We start from the raw sequence: 18,102 nt of genomic DNA, 5'->3' as shown, positions 1-18,102 counted from the left end.
CGGGCAAGTCCTTTTGATCTTCAAAATCTGCCCCATCTTAGACCCAAAGCTTGTCTCCTTTCACAAGGTCAGTAGCTTCCACCGAAACGTGCGTACAGGATCCGCTGCTTGGGGCCATCTCAAGACTTCAAATTTCAGTCTCGGCTTCCAGCGTGTGGGCGCGATCGCCGAAGCCCTGCGCCCAACCGCGTCTCCGCGGGGCCGTGCGGATTGCTGGCCGGGATCCGAGCGCAGCCCCGGCGCCCTGGAGCTGCGGCGCGCGGCCCCCGCGGGCGTGCCCGCTCTGACTCAGCTCTTCCGGCCTCCGCCAGCCGCCGTCCGCTTCCCTGCGTGTGCCGACGCCGGGCGTCACGGCTCACCAGTGCGGGAGTCGCCGGCCGCCGGGCCCTGTCTTCGCGCGCTGCGTTTCTGCCCTGCGGTGACTCAGCCGCTTCCGCCCCGGGCCGCGCGCTGAGCCGCCGCCGCCGCCGCCGCCGCCGCCGCCGCCGCCGCCGCCGCCCCCGCCCCCGCCCCCGCGACGCGCCTTCTTCCGCCCTTAGGTGCGGGCCTTCAAGGTCCTGACCGCTCGTTTAAGCGTCCCTGTGCGGTGCTTGGGCCCTGCAAGGTCCTTCTCCGTAAGTAGAGGAGTTGAGGCCTCAGCTCAGGAATATTCCTCAGCCCGCAGTGCAGAGAGTGGGTAATCTTGACCCGGGCAATTGAGGTCTAGGTCTTCAGAGCCTGACGACCTATATTGGAAGTTCAGCACTGCCACTTGCATGGCGTGTGACCCCCAGAGAGTCACTTCATCTAGCCAAGTCTCACTTCGCACGTGGGCGAAATGGGGGTGAGTCCATACCCACCTTAGCGGTGTTGGCACTTCTAGCAAATCTGGGGAACTCAGCGAATCCCAGTTTTTGTTATTTTTCTTTTGAAATACCTTGTAGATGTAGTTCTTCCTCTCCATGCCACCGCAGCCATCTTGCATTTCTTACATCTCAGTGCTGGGTCACTGCAGGGACTTCCTAACTGGTTTTGCCACATTCCCATCCAACTCACACAATGACCTGGTACATTGTTACACAGCACACTATAGTCTTCAAGACCCGCTTAAGAAAATGTAACACTTTTCCTATTGTCCTTTCCTTAGTATTTAAAGCATAAAGCCTGGCTCATTCACAACCCCCATGCCTCCCATAAATATTTTATGCTTAGTCTTCATCCTACATTGTGGTACATAGATTCTTGTCCTGCAGAAGCTGGGGGCAGGGAAGATAAACACATAAGCACATACTTATAATACTGGGTAATAAGTGCTCCCATCTAAGTATGAGCAGGACAGGGAGCAACTACAGAGGGGAAAGAGGAAAGGTTTCACTGAGGAAGGGGGTAGGAGTGGGGTTGGCTTGACAGATGAGCAGTGTACCAGCACTCTGATAGTGTATCCAGCAGTACCTTGGTTGGTACACAGCCTGGAGGTTGTATTGTGCTCTGGACTGTTACTGTTGTGGAATGCTTGCAACACTGAGCCCCTTTTCTTGATTTTTTTCAGGTCTAGAAGTACTATAGGAAATAAAATTTGGGTTGAGAAATGAACATCGCAGGGGCACCTGCGTGGCTCAGTACATTAAGCATTGGACTCTTGATTTTGGTTCAGGTCATAATCCCAGGGTCATGGGATCAAGCCTGACATGGGGGCTCTGCACTGAGCATGGGGCCTGCTTGGGATTCTGTCTGTCTGTCTGTCTCTCTCTCCCCCTCCCTCCCTGCCCTTTTCCCCTCTCTCTATATATAAAAAAATTTAGAATGCTATGGTGTGTGTTGGGTGTCTGGGTGGCTCTGTTGGTTAAGCATTAAATTAGGCTCAGGTCATGATCTCACAGTTCGTGAGTCCAAACCCCTGCGTGGGGTTTGTGCTGACAGTGCAGAGCCTGTTTGGGATTCTCTCTCTCCCTCTCTCTCTGCCCTTCCTCTGCGCCCTCTCTCTCTCTCTCTCTTAAAATAAATAAATAAAAACCTAAACAAAAAGAATGCTATGGTGTGTATCTCTGGGAATTAGGATTATAGAATTAAGGTTGTGTCAGTTGGGTTCTTTACGAAGCAAATGCTGAGCTGGAGTTAGTGAAAAAGTTTGTTGGGGAGCTACACCAATGAAAAGAAAGGGGAGGAAGTAGAATTGGGCAGATGTGATATAAAATCTTTCCCAGCCCAGCAGGGAAATTTGGAGCAAAGACTGCCAACTGGAGGTGTCCTATGATGGGCAGAAATAAACAGGCCTTTGTACCACCACCTTCCACAGTCATTGGTTGGGGCCACTCTGAGAACAGACTGACCTTGGCTGGATAGCTGAGGATGACCAAAAAGTTAACAGCTGAATTTTGTCACTGCCTGCAGCTGGACATTACCTTTTCTTTTTTTAAGTTTATTTATTTATTTTGAGAGAGAGAGAGAGAGTGCACACACAAGCAGGGGAGGAGCAGAGAAAAGGAGAGACAGAATTCCAAGCAGGCTCCATGCTATTGCCATCAACACAGAGCCTAATGTGGGTCTCGACCCCATGAACCATGAGATTGTGACCTGAGCTGAGATCAAGAGTTAGACACTTAACCTACTGAGCTACCAGGTGCTCCAGTAAGTCCTTTCTTGAGGGGAAATCTGACCAGTGCATCTCTCTAACTGCAATGAAGGGTGATTTTTTTTTTTAAACCTATTTTTAGACATTTTTCTGTGATCTCCTAATTTTGGCCCCAAATATGCCATGTTTTTATAATGCAAATTTGAAAATTGTAAATAGACTCCAAATAAATAAATATTCAAAAGGGATCTCCTTAGGTAAAATACATGTGTTTTTTTAAAGCATTGATGATTTTTTTTTTTTTTTTTTTGGTCAGAGGTCATTACTATCCCTTTCTGGTTTGCAGGCTATGTTCCAAGTAGGTAAGGTTGCCAGAGCTGAGTTCTAGTATCTCATCTGCGTGATAAGAAAATCTTATCTCACCAAAATTGTGAAAATATTATTATTCCTCTTGATTGATTAGTTCTTTCATTTATTCAACAAATATTTGTTAAGTCTCTACCTGTTAAACTACTATACTAGGCACTTTGCTCAATGTAAAAATTAATGAGATGTTGATGATGCACTTACAAAGCTTATAGTTTAGTAGATGAAATAAGTCATGCCCTTAATATGTTAAAAATGTACATACCCTTGGAGTTGCAGTTCTGCAAGATGAAGAGTTCTGGAGATCAGTTGCACAACCATGTGAAGGCACTTAACACTACTGAACTTTATACTTAAAAATGGTTAAGATGGTAAGTTTTATGTCAAATATATTTAAAATTATTTTTAAAATATTTTATTTTATTTTTATTTTTTTATTTTTATTTTTTTATTATTGTTTTTTTATTTTTATTTTTGAGAGAGAGAGAGAAGGAGAGAGCAAGCGGGGGAGGGGGAGAGAGAGGGGGATAGAGGATCCAAAGCAGGCTCTGCACTGACAGCAGTGAGCCCGATGTGAGGCTCAAACTCACGAATCGTGAGATCAGATGACCTGAAGCAAAGTTGGACGCTCAACTGACTGAGCCACCCAAGTGCCCCCTAAAAAAAAATTTAAATGTACATACCCTATGACTTAGTAATAATACTTCGAGGTATGTATTCCAAAGAAACTCTCACCCATGTGTACAAAGAAACAAGTATGAGGATGTTCTCTGCTCCATTGTTTATAAAAGCAGAAAGGTGGAAGCAGCCTAAATTTTTATCAGAGTAATGGGTAGTAGTGCCTGGATGACTCAGTCAGTTAAATGTCCAACTCTAAGTTTCAGCTCAGGTCATGATCTCATGGTTCAGATAGTTCGTGAGTTTGGGCCCTTCATTGGGCTCTTTGCTGACAGTTCGGAGCCTTCTTGGGATTCTCTCTTTCTCCCTCTCTCTGCCCCTCCTCCACTTGCACTATCTCAGTCTCTCTCAAAATAAATAAACTTAAAAAAACAAAGAGTAATAGGTAAATAAATGTATATTCATAAATCAACCTGAAATAGTCTCAAAAAAACTTTGGGTGATAAAAACAAGATGCAAAATGACACATTCATCATGATACCATTAATGTAAATTTGAGGACACAACATCATAATCCATTGGTGATGGATACATATATGCATGCAGATAAAATTATAGAGACTAGAATGGAAGGATTCACACAAAACTCATGTTAGCAATTGCCACTGGACATTGAGGGGAGAAATGGGACTAAGTGGGAGAGTGTGTGGTTAAAAGAAACAATTTTATCTGTAATATTTCACTTCTATTAGAAATATGGAAGCAAATATGAAGCTTAATAACTGGTGATTATAGGGGCACCTTGGTGGCTCAATCGGTTGAGGGTCTGACTCTTGATTGCAGCTCAGGTCATGATCTTGCAGTTGATGGGTTCAAGCACCGAGACAGGCTTCACGCTAGAGGTGCGGAGCCTGCTTGGAGTTCTCTCTCTCCCTCTCTCTCTATCCCTCCACCACTCATGCACATGCGCAAGTGTTAGTTCAGTAGTATTAAATGCATTCACATTGTTGTGCAACAAATCTCCAGCATTTTTCATCCTGCAAAACTGAAACTCTAAGGGTATGTACATTTTTAACATGTTAAATAAATAAACGGATAATAAATATGTTTAAAAAATTGGCAATTCTCGGTGGTGAGGTTATAACAACTTTTATTACACTGTCTTGTACTTGTAAAATGTATTACCAAATTTTAAATTTAAAAAAAATGTTTATTTTTGAGAGAAAGTGCAGGGGAGGGGCATAGAGGGGAGGGACAGAGAGAGGAGGGGACAGAGAATCTGAAGCAGGCTCTGTGCTGACAGCAGAGAACCCAACACAGGGCTCAAGCTACAAGCTGTGAAGTCATGACCTGAGCCAAAGTCGATGCTTAACTGGCTGAGCCACCCAGGTGCCCCAAATTAAAAAATTTTTATTTAAAAAAAATAAACGACTACAAGTTTTTTTGTTTGTTTTAAAGTAAATGATGCATACATAAACAGAGATACAGGTAAAGTTCTGTGGGAGCTCAAAAAAGACATTATCAGGGGCGCCTGGGTGGCGCAGTCGGTTGAGCGTCCGACTTCAGCCAGGTCACGATCTCGCGGTCCGTGAGTTCGAGCCCCGCGTCAGGCTCTGGGCTGATGGCTCGGAGCCTGGAGCCTGTTTCCGATTCTGTGTCTCCCTCTCTCTCTGTCCCTCCCCCGTTCATGCTCTGTCTCTCTCTGTCCCAAAAATAAATAAAAAACATTAAAAAAAAAAAAAAAAGACATTATCAAAGGCAGAACAGGAGAAAGAGGAGATCAGAACATGTGAACTGAGCCTTCAAGGATGGAGAAGTTGGAAATAGATGAGTAGGGGACCGTGGAGTGGTATTCCAGCCAGGAGGAGTGGCACAAAAGAGGCATGGAGACAGGAAAGCAAGGGACTCTTGAGTAGTCAGATTGGCTAGACCAGAAGATACCTGGAAACATGTAGCAGGAAGTGAGGTCTAAAAGGTGGTTTCAGCCTCATCCAAAAGGACCCTTCTATGGGAAACCAAAGAATTTCAGTCTATTCTGTAGGGAGTGGCTTGTGACTTATCATTAAGGGTTTTGAAGTTGGCATGACAGGATCAGAGCAGGAAGATTAATCTGATAGTGAAATATAAAATAGTTAGAAATAGAGAAGGACCAGGGGCGCCTGGGTAGCTCAGTCGGTTGAGTGTCCGACTTCGGCTCAGGTCATGATCTCACAGCTTGTGAGTTGGAGCCCCGCATCGGGCTCTGTGCTGACAGCTTGGAGCCTGGAGCCTGCTTCGGATTCTGTGTCTTCCTCTCTCTCTGCCCCTAACCCACTTGTATTCTGTCTCTGTCTCTCTCAAAAATAAATAAACATTAAAAAAAAAAGAAAAGAAAAGAAATAGAGAAGAACCAGAGGCAGAAAGAACAGCTAGGAGGAAATGATTGTACGAATCCAAGGGAGAGATGAATGCAAGCCGTCTCTTCTCCTTCCCCCTTTTTTTCACGGCTTTACTGATCCTGGTGCCCTTTTGACCACACACAATATTCTCTGAAAAAGCATGTCTGCCTCTGGGCGGATGTTTCCCAACCATTTTTCATGTCCCCACATGCAGTTGAGAGTTATAACATGCTCTCCTTAGTTACAGCGGTTCATTGAGGCAGGGTTTCTAGGGACAGCTGGTAGAAATGTGCAGTTTGGAAGAGGATTCAAGTGATTTGCTGATCAATCAGAACTTTCATCCTGTATAAACGCTGTCCAAAAATGTTCAAAGGTTCCCATCGCCTGGGTCTATTGAAAGATTCTAAGTCCCTGAGGACAAGATAGAAGCTGCACCCCTCAGCACACCCCACCCCTGAATTGGCAGCAGTTAACTCCTCCAGCTTTAGCTTCCTGTTCTATGTGGATTCTATACTTCAGCCATGTTGCTATGCCTTGTAATCCTGCAGATAGAGCCATTTTCTCACTCCTGCCTCTTAAAAAAACCATTTTTTTAAAGTTTATTTATTTTGAGAGTTAGTGAGCAAGAGAGGGGCAGAGAGAGAGGGAGAGAGAGAATCCAAAGCAGACTCTGAGCTGTCAGCACAGAGCCTGATGTGGGGCTCAAATCCATGAACTGTGAGACCATGACCTGAGCCAAAATCAAGAGTCAGATGCTTAACTGACTCATCCATCCAGGTTCCCCCGCCTTTTGTTTTGTTTCGTTTTTAACTGGAATGCTCTTTCTCCCAATCTCTGCTTACCAAAACTTTTGTTCTTTCAAGGGCCCAGATTCAACTTCTTCCATGAAGCCTTTTTTTGATCACCCCAGAAAGGAATTATCTCCTTCCTTTGAGTTATGGAGGCTTCTGCCAATCACAAGACAGCTTACACTGCCTCTCTGTCTTTAACATTGTGTTTCTTTCTTTAGTTAAAATTTGAATCTCTGGTGGTAGTGATCAAGTTTTTTTGCTTTTTTTTTCCTCTAATTTTTTTGTTTTTTTTAAGTGGGTTCCACACCCAATTTGGGCCTTGAACTCATGAGCCTGAGCTCAAGAGATGATCTATGGACTGAGCCAGCCAGGTGCCCCTTGTTTTTATTTTTTAAATCCCTTAGCCCAAAGTCCTTGCAGCTCAAGATGTTATGTGTTTTTTTTTTTAATTTTTTTTTTAGGTTTTATTTATTTATTTATTTTGAGAGAGAGAGCATAAGTGGAGGAGGCACAGAGGTAGAGGGAGAGAAAGAATCCCAAGTAGGCTCCACACCAGCAGCACAGAGCCTAGTGTAGGGCTCACACCCATGAACCGTAAGATCATGACCTGAGCTAAAACCAAGAGTGGTCACTTAACTGACTGAGCTACCCAGGCACCCCAAGATGTTTTGTAATTAAAATAAGCACCATTTATTGAAAACCTTTTAGTGCCAGGCACCATATACATTATATCTGTTTCTCATAATAACCCTAGGATGTAGGTAATATTATTCCCATTTTACAAAAGGAGAAACAGAGGCTCAGAGATATTAATTAACATGCCCCATATAGGCAGCTAGAAAATAGAAGATTTAAGATTGAACAGGGATCTGATAGGCTCTGAACCTTGTGTTGTTTTCATTGTATTATGCTGCTATTCTTATGTAATAGTTGAATGAATGAAAGAATACATTTTTGGGGCACCAGGGTGACTCAGTTGGTTAAGTGTCTGACCCTTGATTTCAGCTCAGGTAATGATCTCATGGTTATGAGATTGAACCCTGCATCAGACCCTGTGCTGACAGCATGGAGCCTGCTTGAGATTCTCTCTCTCCTTCTCTCTATGCCCCTCCCCCACTCTTTCTCTCTCACTCTCTCAAAAGAAATAAATAAACATTTAAAAAAAGAAGGGGGACCTGGGTGGCTCAGTCGGTTGAGCATCCGACTTCAGCTCAGGTCATGATCTCATAGTTTGTGGGTTCAAGCCCTGAATCAGGCTCTGTGCTGACAGCTTGCTCAGAGCCTGCAGCCTGCTTCAGAGTCTGTGTCTCCTTCTCTCTCTCTGCCCCTCCTCCACTCATGCTCTGTCTCTCTCTGTCTCTCAAAAATAAATAAATGCTAAAAATAAATAAATAAAAATAAATAAAATTTTTTTTTAATTTAAAAAAGAATACATTTTTGAGCATTTTTTTTCAACTTGCTTTTCTTCACTATATTTTCAGCCTAAAGGTTTAATCAGCTGGTCAAACAGAAGGAAATACCAGTCAGTCTTGTCAGCTGTATTAATTTAATTTAATTTAATTTAATTTAATTTAATTTAATTTTATTTTATTTTATTTTATTTTATTTTAAGTAGGCTCCACACCCAGTGTGGGACTTGAACTTGCAACACTGAGATCAAGAGTTGCACACTATCCTGACTGAGCCAGACAGCCCCAACTGTATTAATTTTAAAGTAATAGAAATCCAAGTCCTACTGACTTACACACTAAAAGTAAATATGTTGTCTGATAAACCAAGGAGTCCATTGATGGATTGCTGGCTTTAGAATTGGATCAATGTTGTAACCAATTTGCTTCTCTCTTTCAGGTTTGCTTTCCTTTGAGTTGACTTCATTCTCAGGCAGGCTTTCCCTATGTGGGAAAAAAGATGGCCACCAGCAGCTCCAGGTTACATTCTACCAATTTAGTAACCCTAACAGAAAGCATCTGTATCATTCTCAGGTAAGACTGTCATTGGTCCAGCTTGGGTCACGTGGACATTTCTGAAACACTCATTGTGTCTGAGGTGTGTTGTGTTGCTCTGGTTGGCCAGGACTAATGCTGGAGTTTGGGTCAGCCCAACCAGAATTTTATGGATTGAGAATGGGGATGGAAAAGTCATGATATCAGACCAGAAGGGATGATGGGCAGGTAAAATGGATGTCCATCACACACACATCCATTGAACTAGTGGGACTCAACAGTCTCTGATACAGGTTGCCTATGCCTGAATAGACACTATGGGTGATTCTCTGATCTATCCTCAAAGGGCTCACTACACAGGGCTGTGCTTTTCCTAGTTTGGTCTCAAGGGTTGCACTGTTCTGCAGACCAGTTATATAACAAAGCATTCTGTTCAAGGGAAATGGCTCATGCCTGGCTTGAGTTCTGTGGTGGCCTGGGCCAGCTGAGTGAAAGAGACAGGTATCTAATACCACAAGGGGACACAGTGTCAGCTGCAGAAGCACTGAGCAGGCCAAATTTGCCATTGGGAGGGCATACTGACAGATAGCAAGCTGTAACATAGGCCAGCAGTTGGTATCTGAAGCCGAACAGAAAATGATGTGTTGTCTTAATGAGAAGAATTCTGAGATAGTAGATACTCAGGATTTCAGACAAATAGATAAGTCTGGTCAGCTGGTAGTAGGACCCCAGTCACTGGACTAAAGTTCGGGGACATTCCAGTCCCAAGGAGTGGGTAATTGAAAGGAACAGTCAGGCATGCCCCAGTTGCAGGGTTATCAGGATTGGATGTAAGGCACTAGGACTGGGTCTGGAGTCCAAGGCAGGGCTGAGTCTTAATGAAACTGAAGGTCATCTATCTGATAGAACTTGGGTATAAGTTCAGACTAGCAACCCTAGCTAGAGTGAGGGACTAAAGTGCCATAAATTCCTCCTTCTGTGTGGGATCTAATGACCAGATCAAGCCTGAGCCTACAGGTGCTATTGATGGCCTCAGCTAAGGGGAAGGAGGGAGACAGAAGGTCTAACAAATTACAAAATATAAAAGGCATGTGTTCTCTCATTGGAATGCATAACTTAGTAAAAAATTAAATTGAAAAATTTCAGCTGGAATGTATTAAGAAACAAAGAACTGGGAAAGAAATAGATGCACTTCTAATTGGATGTTAAACGAGATATCCCTATTTCCTTAGTTCAGAGCTTAGAATAATAGGTTACAAGTGCCCCCGTGTTGCAAGGAGATGTGTCAGATCACTTAAGCGTGACTTGCTCAGGGGGTAGCCCCCTAATTGGTTCTAAAACCTGTAGACTGTCACCCACTTTTGTCCTGAGAAAAGAAAATTAAGGAGAAGAGGGTTTTTTTTAAGTTTATTTATTTATTTTGAGAATGAGAGTGTGCAGGCAGGAGAGGGGCAGAGAGAGAGGGAGGGAGAGAGAGAGAATCCTAAGCAGGCTCAGAGCTGTCAACGCAGAGCCTGAGGTGGGGCTTTAACTCACAAACCGTGAGATCATGACCTGAGACAAAACCAAGAGTTGGACGCTTAAATGACTGAGCCACTCTTGCACCCTAGGAGAAGAGGCTTAAAAAGCAAGGATTTCTTTGAAGACAACTTTCAGAGTGCTGTGTTTGTCTCACTTTCTAGTCAAGGGAAGGGAAAGAGTGGGGATCTGCCAGGAAAGGAGACTGACTGACATCTCATGGCCATGTGTGCTGAGTGGAAGAAATGCCCCCGAGGTAGCTGGGAGGTAGAGCAGAGTGTATGGAGATAGAGTTTTTGGGACAATCTGACCTGAGTGTCCAGAGTTGTGAGGTAGAGGGACTGATGTTTTATCTCAGTCCTGAGGGCTGGCTAGGTCAGAGGCTGGAGGACCAAAGACTGTAAGTTAAAGGGATTGGAAGGGAGAGTTGACAGAGTGAGTTTGAAAGGCAGTAGTAAGAAAGAATAAATTAAGAAAGAATAAAATTGTTCTTTCCTTTGTATAAAAGGGAAGACTGAGTTTTCTTTTTAGCTGTGCCACAAATTAGCTGGGTGAGTGTGGAAAACCCCTTGATCTTTCTGGGTCTCAGCTTTCTTTTCTATAAAAAGAAAAATTGGATTAGAGTGTCTTTTTTTTTAATTAAAAAAAATTTTTTTTAATTTTTAGAGAGAGAAAGTGAGTGGGGAGAGGGGCAGAGGGAGAGAGAATCTCAAGCAGGCTCCATGCTCAGCATGGAGCCTGATGCAGGGCTCGATCCCATGACCCTGGGATCATGACCTGAACCAAAATCAAGAGTAGGACACTCAACCCAGTAAGCACCCCTGGACTGGACTGTCCTCGAGTTACCTTCCATGACTTTCTAATTCCATGGGTGTATTCAGCTGAACTCTATGGTGACTCCTGGACTAGAGCAGATTATTATAGTATATATACATTCTATTACACTAGATGCTAGAAATTCGGGTCTCAAGGGTACAGCATTATCCCCTTCCCTACCCCCCTTTTCTCTTAACAAGTATTTAAAAGATGAACTAACTTAAAAACTTCATAGGAAAAAGTCACCCATAATACCACCAACCTGACATATAACTAATTATATTTTGGTACTTTCCTTTCCAGATCTTGACCACTTACACATGTATTTTCTCTGGGTGCAATCACTACCACACACTTTTTGTGTTCTTATAGCACACCAGTTCAATAATAAACTGTGCATGACCAAGAGGAAAAAGCTTAGAGTGCTTCCAATTATTGCACAATAAGAGTAGGCAAGGAACAAGCTGGCCTTTGATAATACAGTCTTTTGGGGCACAGGACTACTCTGCTGTAGCCTCTCTTTCTTCTTAAGTCCCCTTCCCCCCATCCCCACCCTCACTTCCTGATCCTTTAGCAACAACAGGAACTCAAGAGGCCCAGTAGGGCTAAGCCACAGCAGCCTGTGATCTACATGACATTCATTCTGAGGTTGTTTCTGGGTTAGAAATACCAGATGATCCATTTAGCAGACATCACGACAGCCACCAGAGAGTTATGTCAAGCCCCGAAAACCACAGAGAAAACTACTATCAAGGGGGATAGAGAAATGTACTGGTGATTCTACTGTTGTTAAGGTAGGAATGAGGAGATGTTTGCAGATGATCAGTAGGGTGATGACACTCCACCCACTTCAGTGCCAACACTTCTGCCTCCATCCCTATGACTTCAGTCTTAATCACAGGAGCACAACTGAGTCCAGCGCCATCAAAGTCAAGTTTTTGGAGCAGCCTTTGTACTTCCTCACCTACACAGAGAAGGAGATGGCTCAGTTTAAACCTTGAGATGCTGTGTCTTATAACAGTCTGGTATTATGGAAACTTAAAGAACAGAGCTAGAGGTAAAGGGCAATGGGGCTACAGAAGCAGGTAGGTAGGACTGGTTCATGGAGTCCCTGGGGCTTGCAGGGGCGGAGGAGTCTCAGACAATTTGAAGCAGGGATGTGACATGCTCAGATTTGTGTTTTAAAAAGATCACTCTGGTAAAAGTGTGGGTAATTACTTGAAAATGGCAAGACTGGAGGCAGAGACCTGAGGTTATCATAATTCCGTTAAGACATTAAAATTTGTAGAAAAAACATAGGATTTCATCATTAGAAGAGAAAAAGGACAAAATGTGCAAGATGCTAGAGAGAATACCATCCCCTTGGAGAGTTCCACAGCTGAAATATCTTCTATGTGGGTTGCCTTCTTATTTGGCATTGAACATGCTAAAGAAATATGAGTTCATATTATATTCTGATTACAAAAACAATTGATACTCATTGTAAACATTTCAAACATTTCAGAAATATTTCATTTAGGAAGTAAAAGTCCTGCACAATCCACCCCTTACCCCTCACCCCGAGGTAACAGCTGTTGCTAGTAAAATACCTTTCTCACAGTGGGAAATCCTGCTCTTACCAAAGGACTTGAAATGCCTTACAACCAGATCTCAAAAGGCAATGCAATGCTCAGATTCCCCAAAGAGTAAATGATGAAAGAGTATTCAGAGAAGGAAAGCTATACAGAAATAACTGGGTGAAAAAGATTAAATGCTAAAGGAGGTAATTCCCAATTATATCTCCTGCTCAAGGGTTCACTTGCCTGAAGCCATCTAGGGTACTTGGCTAAGTGGGTGGCTAGTGTTCACTTCAGTGGAATAAATAAGCTGTAAAAGTTTACCTTCATTCTTGTTAACTGTTGATATGTTGCAATTTACTTTTGGAAAGAAAAAGTGTATTCCTGAGGCTAAAAAGGGTTTTCTATTCCTAGCAGGTGTGTTGACCTGGTAGATAACAATAGAAAATAATTAAGATCACAAGAATCTACCCCCAAAACCAAGAGTGCACTGTATATGCTATATGTTAGCCAACCTGACAATAAATTTTATTTTTTAAAAAAGGAAAATAATTCAGGATCTTTGTGCCCATGTGTACTTGTCAGATTGGGATATTAACACCTCCTGACTCCCTAGACAGGTAATGAAGCAATTGGGTGATTTCTTCTTGGTCACTTGCTTTTGAAATGACAGGGGAAAAATCTAGATTTGAGGCCTTTTTAAGAAAGGAATTGTCCATTCTAGACAATTCTTGGATAATTTCTTTAGAAAGAAAGCCTTTCTTGGAACCCATCCTGAGGTTTAACAATTTTTACCATCAGGAATCCTGAACTTTTTCAGGGCACCTGGCTGCCTCAGTTAGTTGAACCTCCAACTCTTGATTTTGGTTCAGGACATGATCCGAGGGTCATGGGATCGAGCCCTCAGTTGGGCTCTGTGCTGAGCATAGAGCCTTAAGATTCTCTCTGTCTTTCCCTCTGTCCCCTTTCCCTAACTCATGTGTGCTCTCTCTCTCTAAAATAAATAAATAAGTAAAAATAAATAAATAAAGTAATTAATTAATTAAATAAATAAAATAAAAATAGAAAGAAAGAAAGAAAGAAAGAAAGAAAGAAAGAAAGAAAGAAAGAAAAGAAAAGAAAAATTCTGAACTCTTTCCATTGCTATAACAGAAACTTAATTCAGACAATCTTCTGTGAAAAAAGGAAGGTTACTGTTTCATTCCTCTAACACTTGACAAAGGTAGAGTTGGTTTCAGGTATACAAACTTCTTTGGGAATTATAATTAGATTCGAGAAATTCTACTTCAGTAACTGCATGATGCTTGAGTGGAGGAGGCACATTCTTAGAAGTTGTGGAATGGTCATGTTTGGCCATATGCATGGTCAAAACATTGAGAGCTAGTCTTTGATGGCAGAGGATGCCAAAACAGCTGTGCAGAAAGAAATAGAAAGATGGTAAGGGGATGATGCTTTGCTGAAATACCTTTTCTTTGCACTAGTTTGATGTGAATTTCTCTTACTTGCAACCCAAAGAATCATGACTGCTATGGATTGAATATTTGTGTCCCCTCAAATTTCATATGTTGAAGACTTTAATCCCCAATATGATGGTATTTGGAGGGGGGAGGCCTTTGAGAGATGATTAGATTTAAATGAGGTGATTGGGTGGAGCCCCCATGATGGGTTAATGCCCTTCTAAGCATTGGAAGAGATACTAGAACTCTCTTTCTCTGCCAGATGAAGAAGGAAACAAGAAGGCAGCTGTCTGCAAGTCAGGAAGAAAATCCTCACCAGGAGCCAAATCAGCGGGCACCTTGGTCTTGGACTTCCCAGCTTCCAAAACCGTGAGAAATAAACATCCGTTGTTTAAGCCACCTAGTCTAGGTATTTTGTTATGGTAACCTGAGCTGACTAGGACAATGACTAAGAAAACTACTAGAGAAAATTAGTAATAGCCTTTGTTGTATACTCTCTAAAAGATGTAGAGAAAACATCTATGCTTTGAGAGGGAAACCTCTCAAAGGTCATCAATTTCTAGTTGCCAAACCCAATGATTCTCATTCAATTTCCATTCTTCTTTGCCATGTTGACTGTCCTTGCCTTCTTTTTGTTTTTTTAAGTTTGTTTATTTATTTATTTTGAGATAGAGGGAGCACAAGCAGGGGAGGGGCAGAGAGAGGGAGAGAGAGAATCCCAAGCGAGCTCCACGCCATCAGTGCTGAGCCCAACTCAGGGCTCAATTTCACTGACCAAAAGATCATGACCTGAGCCAAAATCAAGAGTCAGTTGCTTAACTGAGTCACCCAGGTGCCCCATCTGTCCTTGCCTTCTTGAATCTCTTCTACTTTGGCCTCTGTGACTGCCCCCATCCATGGATTCTCCTTTTACTTTTCTGACAGCTCTCTCTCTGTATCCTTCAGTCTTTTCTTTTCTCCACTTGCCCTATACAGGAGATCTCTGAGATTTGTTCTTGGACATCCTATCCTCTTGCTCTACCCACTTCACTGAATAATTTTATTTACCCCCACAATTTTCTGTCTCACTCATAGGCTGTTCCTACGTATCATTTCCTCATTTATTATTCATAGCCTTAAAGTTTGCTGAGCTTTAGGTCCTGATTTTTACTGTCCTGGTGAATACCTCCACCTGCATAAGATGCAAAGACTATAAATATGTCCCAAACTGAACTTCTCCTTACCCTAATCTAGTCTCAAAACACTTTTTTAGTTACCAGTACCTCTAATACTGGCAATCCACACTCTCTTCCAGGCTCTAGCTCAGTTTTATAGGCTTCCTTCACCAACACCGCTTCTCCTCTACCCCATTCCATTCTCACTTTCTTGTCTAAATCCTGCCTTGTCCAATATTCATTTTCCTCCTTTTGCTTTGTTGACTACTGCTTCCCAAGAACATGTCATACATTTTTATGCTTCCATGAGTTGCTTATGGTTTCCTTCTCCTTGGAACGCTGTTTCCCCACTGTTACCTATCTAAATCCTACTCATCTTTCAAAATCCAACTCAAATGCTAATTCTTCTATGGAGCCCCCTGACACACCTTGTCAAAACCAAGCATTCACCTCTTTGGGCTCCCACAGAACCACCAGAACAAGTACTATAATCCTTTTGGAGTTATTGTGAGTTATGTATTTTCTTTTCTCTCCTGGTAGAGTATGATTTTTCTTGAGGGAAGGAAGCATCATAACAGTGCACTGCACAATTCAGATGCTCAATAACATTTGTCAAATTGAATCAGAGAAGAAAATAACTGAAAAAAATGAAGATATCTTTAATAAGAGGCAATGTTGCTTAAGAAAGACATTAATACTTTGGAGGACTATTCTCTTATATAAAGTCTTTGCTGTTAAAAAAATTGAGTGACGGGGCACCTGGCTGTGTCAATCGGTAGAGCATGTGACTCTTGATCTTACGGTCGTGAGTTTAAGTCCCATATTGGTTGTAGAGCTTCCTTAACAAATAACAGTAGAGTGAGAGACAGGCAGTAGCACACAGGGCAGATGCCTTCTTAACTCTTCTTAGCAGGTGATTTTCATTTGGCCTTTACCCTGCAACCCAAGTGGGCCTTCCCTTTAAAATGTTTTGTTTGAATAAGCTGAAATTTCTTAAAATTCATATCTTGAGAGATTTTATTGTTTAAGCAGAAGAGAAAACTCTCAACTCACACATTATCACATTATATGGTTTTGATATGTGGTGGGCTCCACATATATTAGTAATTGGCTTATGACGAAATCTAAACCTATCAGGACAGAAGAAGCAGTAGAACATATTAAGTGAAAACTTGGCTCTGGAGCAGGACTGCCAGAGCCTGAATTAGGCAAATTAACTTCTCTGTGCCTCAGTTCCCTCTTGCGTCCAGTGGAGATTGTAATGGACCTACTTCACAAGGTTATTATAAAGATTAGACAGGTTGATGTATGCAAAGTTCTTGAACAGGCTAGGCACATGGTAAGCATTCAGTAATTATTCTGTGTTATTATTATTTTCAATTACCACTTTCAACTGGGATGGCAAATCCCTGTCTCCTGTACCTTAATGACACCCCTGGAAGATTCTATGACTTGACTACTACAATTCAGTTCAATCTGGTTTCAAACATCAGTCTCATGATTGGTTCCAAGTTCTCTGCCTCACCCAATACAAGCTAGACTTACTGGCAGGAGGACACTGTTTGACTTTTTCAATCATCCTCCTGTTGTAGTGACCTAGAGGGTGCCTGGAGGGTGGGTGGCGTTGGATCATGTTCTGGGGCACTGGGTCGCCTTCCCAGTTCTTGGGACTGGGTCAGGAAGAGAGATGAGACAGTCAGAGCTCTCCTTATATAGCTAGCTTCCTCTTGTTAGGAATGCATCCCTGAAACTCACTGCTGTGGTTCTGTTTTGTTCTGCTCCTGCTGTGGCCTCTGATGAAATGGTAGCCTCCACTGGATGGGTGCACACTGTTTAGTTTTACCCTAGGTACCTCTTTAGCGTTAGATTACTGAAGCACAGTTGATGCTGGAGAGGAGACTGGAAACGGTGCTTGATTTTGTTGTTTTATTGTTCTGACAAGAGGGACAGCTTACAATTAGAACACTCTTGTTTCCCACGATGCCTGCTGAATAAGCCTCCAGGGAGGATGTATAATAAAGCTCAGTGTGGCTAAAGCAGATCACAGACCAGAAGCCCAGATGCTACTCAAAGGGTTTCTGGATCTCAAGTACCTTTATATTTTTATTTTAAAGCTTTTTTAAATGTTTATTTGACACAGAAAGAGAGAGAGAAAGAAAGAGAGAGAGAGTGAAAGGGGGAGGGGCAGAGAGAGAGGATCCAAAGTCTGATCCTGGGCTCGAATTCATGAACCAGGAGACAATGACCTGAGCTGAAGTTGGATGCTCAACTGACTGAGCCATCCAGTTGCCCCATGGATCAATTACTTTAAAGAGAGTGATAACCCAAAAATATCATTTATTGAATATCTACTAAAGCTAGGTACTTATGCCTAAAGCTAGGTATACATTATCTATTGTATATGATAAGGATTACTAGTTCTATTTTAAAGATGATGAAAGTGAACGTAAGAGGAATGAAATCAATTGCCATTATTTTTGAGGGCCTTGCTCCTTACATAAAAATTTCCACACTGATCCAAAAAGATTTCAGAGAGGAGAGGTGTTTGAGTGGCTCAGTCAGTTAAGCCTCTGACTCTTGATTTCAGCTCAGTTCTTGATCTCACTTGTTCATGAGAGGGTTTGTGAGATGGAGCCCTGAGTTGGGGTCTGCGCTTACTGTGGAGCCTGCTTGGGATTCTCTCTCCCTCTCCCTCTGCCCCTCTCCACTCACAGACTCAGTCTCTCTATCTCTAAAAAAAAAAAAAAAAAAAAAAAAAAAAAAAAAAAAAAAAAAAAAAAGATTTCAGAGAGGCAATATTACCAAAGTCATATTTTGGACATTTAGGATAAAGCTGTGATTGCTAATGTTAATTTTTTTAATGATGCAAATATACATCTTTACTTGGTATTAATTCATCACAAGTATAAAGGCCATAAAATATCTTAATTTTTACCATTCTTATAGTATTTTCC

General features: G+C 42.3%; 1 long non-coding RNA gene across 1 annotated transcript; it reads left to right on the top strand.

Annotated features, from left to right (window-relative positions):
- Positions 1 to 475: 475 nt before the first annotated feature.
- LOC131487452 (uncharacterized) lies at positions 476 to 17,142 on the top strand. The gene is made up of 3 exons (XR_009249748.1): positions 476 to 823; positions 8,553 to 8,686; positions 14,257 to 17,142. It is a non-coding gene; the product is annotated as an uncharacterized LOC131487452 (long non-coding RNA).
- Positions 17,143 to 18,102: the final 960 nt, after the last annotated feature.

This window comes from Neofelis nebulosa, chromosome 10 (genome assembly GCF_028018385.1).
Source record: "Neofelis nebulosa isolate mNeoNeb1 chromosome 10, mNeoNeb1.pri, whole genome shotgun sequence".
Taxonomy (NCBI): Eukaryota; Metazoa; Chordata; class Mammalia; order Carnivora; family Felidae; genus Neofelis; species Neofelis nebulosa.
The sequence above is the reverse complement of the archived record's forward strand: the minus strand, read 5'-3'. Positions and strand labels throughout refer to the sequence as shown.